This window comes from Mandrillus leucophaeus, unplaced genomic scaffold (assembly GCF_000951045.1).
Source record: "Mandrillus leucophaeus isolate KB7577 unplaced genomic scaffold, Mleu.le_1.0 Scaffold452, whole genome shotgun sequence".
In the NCBI taxonomy this organism is placed as follows: Eukaryota; Metazoa; Chordata; class Mammalia; order Primates; family Cercopithecidae; genus Mandrillus; species Mandrillus leucophaeus.
Genome location: NW_012104832.1, coordinates 1404807 through 1416184, shown reverse-complemented (window position 1 = coordinate 1416184; position 11378 = coordinate 1404807). Strand labels below are relative to the sequence as shown.

General features: G+C 36.6%; 1 protein-coding gene across 3 annotated transcripts in view; it reads right to left on the bottom strand.

Annotated features, from left to right (window-relative positions):
- MECOM (MDS1 and EVI1 complex locus) overlaps nt 1-11378 on the bottom strand; it is a 640330-nt gene that overhangs the window by 367476 nt on the left and 261476 nt on the right. The window lies entirely within an intron of this gene.

Below are 11378 nucleotides of genomic sequence, written 5' to 3'. Positions count from 1 at the left end.
AACCCCATCAAAACGTGGGCAAAGGATATGAACAGACACTTCTCAAAAGAAGACATTTGTGTAGACAACAAACATATGAAAAAAAGCTCATCATCACTGGTCATTGGAGAAATGCAAATCAAAACCGTAATGAGATACCATCTCACGCCAGTTAGAATGGTGATCATTAGAAAGTCAGGAAACAACAGATGCTGGAGAGGATGTGGAGAAATTGGAATGCTTTTACACTGTTGGTGGAAGCGTAAATTAGTTCAAACATTGTGGAAGACAGTATGGTCTTCCACTTCCCAAGTTCAATCATCTCTCCACCAATCAACTACTGTTGGGCAAGATCAGCAGTTGTCCAGGCACAGCCAGAGTGATGTCCTAGAAAGAGCTCTGGCCTGCAAAGCATGGAAGCATGGAACCTGAGTCATGGCTCCAATCCCTGCAGCAAACCCACCATGACCGCATCTTTAAATTCCCATGGTAAGTTAGGCTGGGTGTTCTCTAAGATTCCTTTCAGTACTAAGAACCCATGGATCTGAAATTCAAATTATGGGGAAATGTTGAAAATGAAGAAACAGAAGAAATGTAGCAGTGGTTTCTTTTCATCTGAACCATGAGGCAAATAGCAAACATATTTCCTCATGGGCAGCTGGCCCCTAGAAATAGGGACTGGCAGTTTCCTCTAAGGACGCAATTATAGGTAGTGAAAAGGGATAAGAGAGCCCCACTCCTCTGGTTCAACTATGAATCATTTTCAAGGAATAGGCTTGCCTCATGACTCAATTTTTAGTTTCAATTTCTCTCAAAAATGAAGAACTGAATTTTCAACCTCACTAACTAAGCCCATAATTCCCAAGAATATGATGTTTTAACATAGGATGGTCACTAAAGTGTTACTGAAGATACTTTAAGTGAACAAGAACATGCACTTTGAAATAAAATAGGTATGTATAAATGAACCTTGAAGATAACTAAAATAAAGTGTATTTCTTCAATGTTCCATTGAACACAATTTTATGGAGGGTGTGTTTTCATCTCCTTTAAAGGATCCTAACATTCCATAGAATATTATATTTTAGTAGGCACATTTGGCAATGATGACAGTGTACTGTATTTTTCTTGTAACTACATCTCTGATGAAGTCACTGCAGTCATGACAAACTCCAGTCCCACTGGAATGAGGTTCAGAGAACGGACTAAGAGGTAGGACATGGTCTAAGGGAAAGAGTTCTATTATCTGTCAAAATCGGGTAGAAAGGGAAGGTTTCTAGTTCTTTGAAGGCTAAACAATTAGGTTCTGATGGCTTTTAAATGTTGAGTGTTTATTATTAATATGAAAGATCATTTTAAAATGTATTATCTTCTTGTCTTCTCACTTTTGTGAACACAACTGTACCATGCTAGAATTTAGCAGCTTCAGGACACTGTTAAGGAATGTGGAGTTGTTTGCCATACGACAAGTATTTCTAGATTGCTGTGCTGTTCTAAATGACGTTTTTCCTTTCTCCCATGAGATCCATTGCCAATCACCTTTGCCAGTTGGTCAGTGGACCACTGGCAGTAGGTCTAATTCTTGCCTGCTTTCTAGTGCATCTTTTACATGGTATCATGTTTGCTCTTCTACTTCCTAATACTGTCTTCCTTCTTGCTTTCCTTTGATCTCTTTCTTCCTGCCTCCTTACTTCACTGCCCTGTTCTCATAGCCTAGGCTAACCAACAGGAATACTCATTTTCTGTGGTTGGCAAACCAATCACTTATAGCATGTTTGTTTTTAAAAACAAACAAAAACTTCATTTCTTACTTCTTCATATTTACATTTCTTTTCTGCATTATGATTGGAAGATATCACTGCTCAGGCTCAGAAATTCTCAGGTATTTCTAAGTTAGCAACTTCCCCAAAAGGTAAGAGGTGAGAGCCTGAAGAATAAATAGGTGGACATTATTAAACATCTCTTGTCTCTAACATAGATTAGCTATAATAATCCAAGAGAAAATCTGGGTTTCTGAAGAATAATTAGCATAGAATAAAGAATTAGGGACTTAACTTTTTGTAAAGAACCAGGACAATCTTAAGAGAAAGACTATTTATGCCTCACTATATAATCATCTATATTTCACAAACAAATAATAATTGTCAGTTTTATTTTTGCTCTTTTTATTGGTTTCTTTTTTTAAAAAAAAGATAGATGCTCTCCTAGTTACCAGTATAAGGCTCATTTCTACCAATAAATACTCTCAATTATGTGTTTGAAAGTCAGAGTTCTAACTGAGGCTTTATTCACATCCCTTTATTTCATTTGTTGCCTGAGTTGCTGTGTGTGTAATGTTAAAACTTACTGGGAATTAGTGTAATAATGAAGAGAAAACTGATGTGTTCTGATAAGAGGAAATGAATGCCATGATCATTCACATTCCTTAATGGTGCTTAATCTAATCAAAGTCCAAGCCAAAAAGCAAATATGTAAAAATATTAATAATGCAGCTGAGTTTACACCGGAAACAAAATATGTTATTCACATAATACAGCAAATTACAGAGAAAGAGTAAATTTTCTTTCCACATATACAAAAGTTCATATTTGGTTGTTTCTTTTCTTTCTTTCTTTTTTGTTTGCCTAGAACCCAAAAGCTTTTGTCTAACAGTTCCAATCACATTCATTTGAATGGAAAGGAATTTATGTCATTTTATGGAGTTAAGAAAGACAATTATTCACATTTTAAAGAAATAGAACACTAAAATTTCCAAAAACTCATGAGCCTTAAAAATTAAATTTGGCCTTTTAGCAGAGATTCACCTATCCAGATCCGCTGAACCATATGCATAACCCAGTGAAAATTTTATGGACTTCATAGTCAAAAAATACTCACTTTAAATCCAACCTCTGTGGCTTACAAGTATGCAACTTTGGACAAGTTACTTTGCTTTTCTGAAGGTCTCTATTTTTTATACGTAAAATAAAATACTATCAATTTTGTGGAGCTTGAAAATAAGGGACATGGCACAGTGCAAAGAAGGTACACAGTAAATTGTAACAATTGTCCTTATTTTTAAAAAGAGTGCTCTGGTAAGCAGAAAAAATAACTAAATTGGGGTCATGTGTCTACTAGTGGTTCCCAAACTGTAATGTACACAGAAATTACCTGAGTTCTTCTTAAAATGCAAGCTCTGATTCAGTAGATCTAGGTGAACCCTGAGATTGTGCATTTCTAATAATCTCCTAGGAGATTCTAACGCTGCTGGTCTACGGATCATAATTTGAGTAGCAAGACTCACTATGAAGCTAGACTCTAAGAATCATTGCAATGTCACTGATTCACAAAAGGCAGAAGTTTCTCAACGGAAGATTTTACACATGGAGGTATCAACAGGAAAAAGAAAACAGAAAAATTGGCACTTTCCATTAGCCAATTAACCTCTCTTCATTTCAAGGAAGGCAGGGCTTGCCTAAAGTTCCTTTCCATTAAAAAGTTGTATGTTTTCATAGAGCTTGTAACCATACTCTTCTCAATTTCAAATTTTCTGATCACCTGAAAGGGGAACCTGATTATTTGTAAGGGGAAACTGTATAGAATTCCTTGTAGACATTTAACCACAGTGAACAGCAAATCTCTCCTTATTTTGGAAGAAGATAAACTATACAAAAGGTAATCCAAACTAATCAGATTTATCACTGGATGAGAATTCTTGGTAGATATCTTTGACATTAGTGAGAATTTTTGATCATATTCCTAACAAGATGCTTTATTAACAGGAAACATGCAGGGATCACCAAATATTAACTCCATCCCATTTCTGGTGAGGAGGCTGAGGTGTGGAGGAGACTCACTTTATCCACACTCACTAGAAGCTTCCAAGCAAAGACAAAGATTCAGTTCTCCTAAGCCCCACGTAAGCTGCCTCCGGAGTTTTGAATACTTCTTTTCTGATATGAAATCCTCATTATGTTTATTAATTAAGCCATCATTAATTGCCAAAGAGGTAATATGTAATTTAGAACCAAAACCAAGCTGGTATATAAGTAGAAGACAGATGTGTCCTGACATAGTCAGATTATATTTACTCAGTTTCCAATGGTCCCAGAGATTTAGTCTAAGATGCAACAAGCCAAAAAATGTAGCCTTCTTCCTCTGCCAGAATTTATAGTCAAATGCTTAAAGCTTCCATTAAGCCCATGACATTTCATCATCTTCTCAACAGACCTGTAGTTATTCCAATTGAAATAAAGAAAAACTCAGTGTTCTGGGAGACCACCTCCTGTAGGCCTGGCTCAAGAGCTCAATTTCTTAGCCTGACCTTGAAAATTAAGACAAGCATCATCGAACTGCTGAGGTTTCGTCAAATTCCTACCATGCAAAGACCATGATGCTCTGGTTTAAAAGCTGAAAATAGCATCCTTTCAGTGGCACAGCTAAACCCTGCAACTGATTTTATGGTAGTAAAACTTCAGGGAAGCTTTCAAAGTTTTTCTGATCTGATTGGCAGTGCATTTCTCTAAGTCTACCACAACTTCCAGAACAAGCTGGCGGTCCATCTCCAGTTAGTCTAAAAATGTCACGGCTCATGACCTCTATGATCAGAGACCTCGAAGACACAATTGTACAAACCTCCATCTTGACCATGGTGTGAAAGAAGACGGTTGTTCTTCTGAAGGGTACACAATGTGAAACATGACTGGCAAGTTTTCTCCATAAACAGAGCAAATCTCTTCCCTCACAGAGCTGCCTTTATTTGAGCAAGACATTTGCAAAGCTTAGAGTCTCCTTGAATCTATTAGAAATCCTTCCCTGAGTGAGGAAACAGACATTGTAAATGAACCATGACTCAGAAACCCCCTTGTACCAGAAAATATCCTACAGATTCCAGAGGCATTTTATGTTCTATTTTCCTGACATACTAGTTCTAACTATCTGATTCATTTATTTTTTTGTTTAATGCTTTAACCAGTTTCTGTAGATTATTATAGTCAAACAAGTGATTTCTTTCAGGGTTAGTTTTTTTTTCTCCTTCTGACTTTGGAAGGGTTTCAGATTCAGTTGAAGGAAAGACTCTGTTATATACTACAGAAACACTCAACACCATATATTCAGCTTAACTACAATAAGAAAAGCCAGACCCAGATGTCCCAAGCTAAATCGAGGGAAAAGAGGAAAATTAAAATTTAGTGTTCATTTGCAGAAACTCCCCCACTTGCATGTGCCTCAGATAACCAGTTGGAATCAATGAAAATTTATAAGCTTACAGAATAAAAATCTAATTCTCCTGTCTCAGAGGACCTTGGAGCACTTTCAGTTTTTTATGTACTACACAGATGACTTCAATGGCACCAGATCACTTATCAATTAAGAGAGAAGAAATGTGCATGTCCATACTCTTTGCACAAGAAAACAGAGCCAAGATTAACAATCTCAAGTTGTCCATACACATGATCTATATTTAACATGTAGGCATTCTCTCAAATTCTATCCAGATATGGCCATAGTTGTTAATACAAACCAAAAATGTTAAAAAGATCTGACCTTTAATTCAGAAATTCCATTTATAGAAATAACATTATGCAAGAAAATGTACCTAATAAAGAAACAACCCTATGTACTATTTGTTGATTATGAATCAGGCCCTGTACTAAAACTTTATATCTAGTGTCTTAGAGTCACCCTATGAGGTATGTCTGACCACTATATTACTTTACAGCTGAGGAAACAAAGGTTTAGAAAAGGCATTTTGATTGGTCAAACAGTAAGTGATAGAGCATATTTAAAAGCTCACATTCTTAGCCACCTTAGTTTACAGTTTCTGAGTGTTAGAGCATTACTTATAATAATGAAAAATCTTAGCAATCAAATGTCCAACAATAGAAGCTTTGAGGAAATAAACACAATGGAATTCAGTGCAGCCATAAGTTGAAGAAGAATAGTATTCTATAGTATGAGAAAATGTTTACAACACAGTGAGTGAAAAAGTAAAGCAGGTTTTCAAAGCAGATAGCATAGAGCCTTTTGGTAACAGGATCTATAAGAAGGAAAAAAAAAAACGATGAAAAGATAACACATGGATAAAGTGGAAGGTGGTTATCTCTGAGGGTGAACACGTGTATTATATTTTTCTTTGCTATGTTTTGTATTTTAACAATATTCTACAATTAACTGCAGAAATACTTTTCCATCTGAAAAATTAATGAATAAAATGGCAGCCATTATCTAGTAAAAATCCCCCCAACAGTTCTCCCAACATGAAAATATGATTTTGGCTGAGTTTGCTCCATCTGTTGTAACACAGATTTCTTTATTCAGAAAGCCCATGTGAAAACTTCAGCTAAAAAATTTTAATAATATTTTAAGAAATAAGTCATTAGCATTTTCCCAATGATTCTGTCAGGTAAGTGCGTGCTCCTTTGGGAAACCCTAGTGACACAGTTCGGTGGGAAAGTCATTTAATATCTTGAGGCACAACCCAAGCTGAAAGTTATAGCACAACTTCAAGATGGTGGACACTCAGGCAGGGAAAAGGAGCCTCTGATGCTCAGGCATGTCACTGGGAGATTGGTAAATAGCATTGCTGTGCTCATAGGAGATACCTGGAGCATCCAAACATGGTGGTGAATTAATGTTCGCTCTCCATCCTTCTCAGTTCACTCAACCTGAAAAGTGTTTTTCACCTTTTGAAATTCATCTGATTTAAAGTCAATGAATAGTTTTCTGCACTAATAGCATGAAACATATGAGAACCAGTTTATAGCAGTCACAAATTTAGTAATTGCTGAAGTAAAAGGGCCAGAAGAGTAATTGTAGTTAATATGAGATTAATTGAGCTGCACGTGGAGCAGAGAAGATTGTGCAATAGAGTTTTCAGAATCTTTCTTCCAAATACAAAATCATAAAATGTTGGTATCATGTAGCCATCCAGTTAGTAACATAAGCTAACAGAGAATGTAGGGGCAAGAGACTGCATTTAATGAATGCCTACTATGCGCCAGATACTGTATGTATACAAGTTAAAACTTTGTGACAACCCTATTAGGCAGAAATTAATCAACCCCCAATTTACAAATGAGGATATTGAGAACCAGAGAAATCTACACTCAGAGCCTATATTCTTTCCACTAGATTACATTTTTTCAATAACAAGCATGGATATACAACAGAGAGCTTCTCAAGGTATGAATTCTTTTTTCAAGCCTCTTCGAACTTTTAAATTATCAGTATTCCCTTTCCCTCGCATGTCACAGAAACACTAATATGTAAACTTTTAAGCACTTCTAATTCATTTTTTAGTAAAAATTATGATGTTTAAATGCATATATTATCATTTAAAGTAACAGAGTTATGCTAGTCTCTGTATTCTTTATCAAGTGCTGTTATTTTTAGCTCTTAATGTAGTATAATAGCTTTGTATTTTGTTAAGGTAAAGGATTTGCACTTCATTTAGGTGAGTCTAGGTAGCTAATTATGTCAAAGAATGATGTTTTGAGTATACTATAGACCGATATTTTCACACAGATTAATTCTTGGTCTAAAAGAAAAGGAAACCTCTTCAGCTATTCAAAAGAAATTCACTGCCCTTACTGACTATAAATAATAATAGGGCTTTATCTTGTCCATTTGGTTATTAAAAAGACGATGAACTTGTGTTGACCAAAGGACTGTGGTGAATTTGATGTGGTGAAGGTAATGGAAATCTCCACTCAGATTTGAGTTATGTCCAGATCTAAGTTTTTGCAGCAATCTCTTGTACAGAAGATGGAATCACCAGGGAGAGAATATTTATTAAAACAAAAAGCATCCCATCACAGAGAGGAGTTGAGAGATTATTGCCATCTTTTCTACCATTGTAACTCCTTTTCAGGGCAAAATATTTATGTATGAACGGTAGCTAAGTGGTAATAGAGACAGAAATACATTAGTAAAGTGGTGAGTTCAACTGTGTCTTCCCAAATTCATATGTTGAAATACTAACCTCTAATACCTCAGAATGTGGCCAGAAGGAGGTAGTCTTTAAAGTGGTAATTAAGTTAAAATGAAGCCACTAAGGTAGGCCCTAGTCCAATATGACTGGTGTCCTTATAAGAAGAGGAGATTAGAACACAGTCAGTTCACAGGCACAGAGAAAAGGCCATGTCCTGGTGGCAGGCGCCTGTAGTCCCAGCTACTTGGGAGGCTGAGGCAGAAGAATCTCTTGAACATGGGAGGCGGAGGTTGCAGTGAACCAACATCACACCACTTCACTCCAGCCTGGGCAACAGAGCAAGAAGAAACTAATCTTGATCTTGGACTTCTAGACTTCAGAACTTTGACAAAATACATGTCTGTTGTTTAAGCCAGTGGTCCCCAACCTTTTGTAAACCAGGGACCTGTTTCATGGAAGACAATTTTACATGGACTGTGCGGGGTTTGTTTTGGGATGAAACTTCCACCTCAGATCATCAGGCATTAGATTCTCATAAAGAGCCTAGATCCTTCACATGCACAGTTCACAATAGGGTTCACTTGCCTATGAGAATCGAATGCTGTCAGTCATCTGACAGAGGCAGAGCTCAGGCAGCAGTGCTCACCTGCTGGCTGCTCACCTCCTGCTGTGTGGCCCAGTTCCTAACAGGCCTAAGAATAACAGACCATGGACCAGCACTGCAGGATTGTGGACCCCTGCTTTAAGCCACTCAGTCTCTGGTATCTTGTTATGACAGTCCTAGCAAACTAATATATAAATCTTAAAATTTGTTGGAAAAGAATATGCTGATGAGGTCATACTCACTCTATTGTACCTTTTTTCTACTTGCAAAATATCTTTTATCTCAAATTATTTCTTGTAAACAAAACTCTTAAGGCTTTTATCTACTTTTTCAGACCAACAAACTAAGAGAATAAGAGCTTTTGTGGTAAAAGGGATTGGAATCAAAGGTCAATGCCTTCAGTCTGAGTTTTTACCCTGACGTCACCTGGAAGTCTCTGTGTTAGGCACTGGGAAGGGAGGAAAATAAAAGAAAGGTGCAAAGGAAATGAAAAGCGACCCTGTCTTCAAGAAGCTCAGTCTAGAGAAGGAGTCAGACATTTGGATACTAGAAAACAAAGCCAAAAATATATGCATGTGGTATAACCAAAGAGCCACAGGAACAATAGGTAGAATATAATTAATTTTAGCTAAGGATATACGAAAAGTATCACGAGTATCAGGTAAAATGAGAGACTGGAGTCAACTCTAAACTTCCTTGTCAATATAAAACGCTATGGTAACAGTCAGAATGAAAACTCAGAATACTTGATCAGATATGCTGTATATAAGCTTTTCCTGTCATTCCAGCTATAGGATCCCCAAACTGCTGGACAATTCAATCAAGCTTCCTATTAAACCACTGTGTATAGGTGTTATGTGTGTGGGTGTGTATTTATCTGTCTTAGGGTTGGTGTGGGGGAGATTCACTTTTTTAATTAAATAATTTTGCAGTATAAATAATAGACCACATTGACTCAGATTCAGTCTAAGCAGTGAATGTAACCTCAAACGCAAGCTGCAAAATGGAAGGAATGTATCTATCTTACTCTCCATCACAAGCTTAGAGGCTAGTACACTATCTGACCCATAGCACGTATTCAACAAATATTTGTTGGGTGAATGTTGCATGGATGGATAAACATGTTTTCTACCAGATGAGATGTAAAGTTTATAAGGAGAAAATATCTTGAAAATTCAGCTCCAGTAGCTAGATATAGTAACAGGTTTAATGGCTTTAACATGAAAAGATTTTAGTTCCAGGCCCTTCCACACTTAATAGTTGCATACCTTATACTGTGTCACTAATCCCTCTTAGTCTCCATGTCACTATTGGCCAAATGGAGTCAATGATATCACCACTTCTCTACATCAGTGTATTGTTGTGAAGATCAAGTAAGATATTATGCATAAAAAATCCTCAACAACAAAGCAAGAGGAATGGCATAAATGCACAATCAGGTAGTCTCTGTGTTGCAGAGTCCCACTGTCTCTCTTACAGCTGAAAGTTCAAAGATATAGCTTGATTTGTACTTTGGAGAAGGGCACTTAACTCTAAAAGGAGAAAATAAACTTTGAAAAATGATTAAGAATGGCATGAGTTTAGAGAAGTTAGAAGTAGATCATTCATTGATGCCTTCCCTGGTAAGATTCTACTTTGAAGAGTAAGTCCATTCCATTCATAGAACTAGCTAAAGGTAATGTGTTTTTCAATAAATCCTCATTTCCAATATTCCGGATGGCCTCTGGCAGAAAATGTTATATAGCTATAAAATGCAATCTTTCATCAGGGCCATTTTAAGACTTTTGCCTGTCCTAGCTAGTTAATTTTGGAAGCTGCATCCTATGTTATATCAAAAATTAAAATGTAACCACACACTATATTTAATATAATTAAAACACAACTCTAGATGATTGGAATTATAGTTGGCTGAATGACATAGTACTACATTAATAAACATTTATTAATTCTGATTTTATCATGTTCATTCATATTTTAAGCCAGTAATTTTTTTCAAGTAATTTTTTAGGCCCTTGGAAAACTAATAGCTCTCAGGATCCAGGCCTACAGTGGTAACAGATAAAACAATTCCTGTCTTTCATAATTGTCTAATTAGTTACTTTGTATAATTGCACCGGATTTTGAATAAGAAGAAAAAGGCCTCACTCACTATTTCCTAGCAATCTATGTCCACAAGTCTATTTTCCCCACCTGCTATGTTTGCCTAAGACTGGTCATTTGTTACCTGCTAGTTCCAATTGATTTCCTTTGCCTTTGCCTCCTTTAGCCATGAGTGCAAAGAACAGACCGTACGATTTATACCAGCCATCTAGTACCAATCATTAGATAACAAGACCCTTTACTGAAAACATTTAGAGTAAAACAATACTTTAGGTTTACCTTTGCTTTCATTTCCTTCTTTATTACACTAGGTTCAAAGTGAGGCCAAAAATGGTATCACAAGGCCTATTTAGACATCCAACCAAAGAATGCCAAGTCATTCTAAATAAATCCCCCAGCTCCAGTAGAATTTTACACATTTTCAAGTGCAAGTTTCTAATAACATTTTTGGGCTTGTTTTTCCCCTTGTCTGTTTCAGTCACTGTCTTTATATATAAGGGGAAATGAGTCACATTAAAATATGCTCCAGCAAATGTCCTATAAAGACATATCTAAGCCATCCTGTTTGCTAATAAAAAGATAAGATTTGTCCTCTGAAAGAAGCAAGGCTGAACTATGCCAAAGAGCTTACAGCAGAGCTAGACAAACCCAAAGTCATTAGCTGGTGGGGAAATCTGAACTTGTGGCCTTTCTTCAAGTGGGAGGAGTAGGAAGGGAGTAGCAGGGACCTGTCAGCCTTGGAAATTCAAGCTTGTGGTGAGAGACTGGGAACTTCCTGTGGTT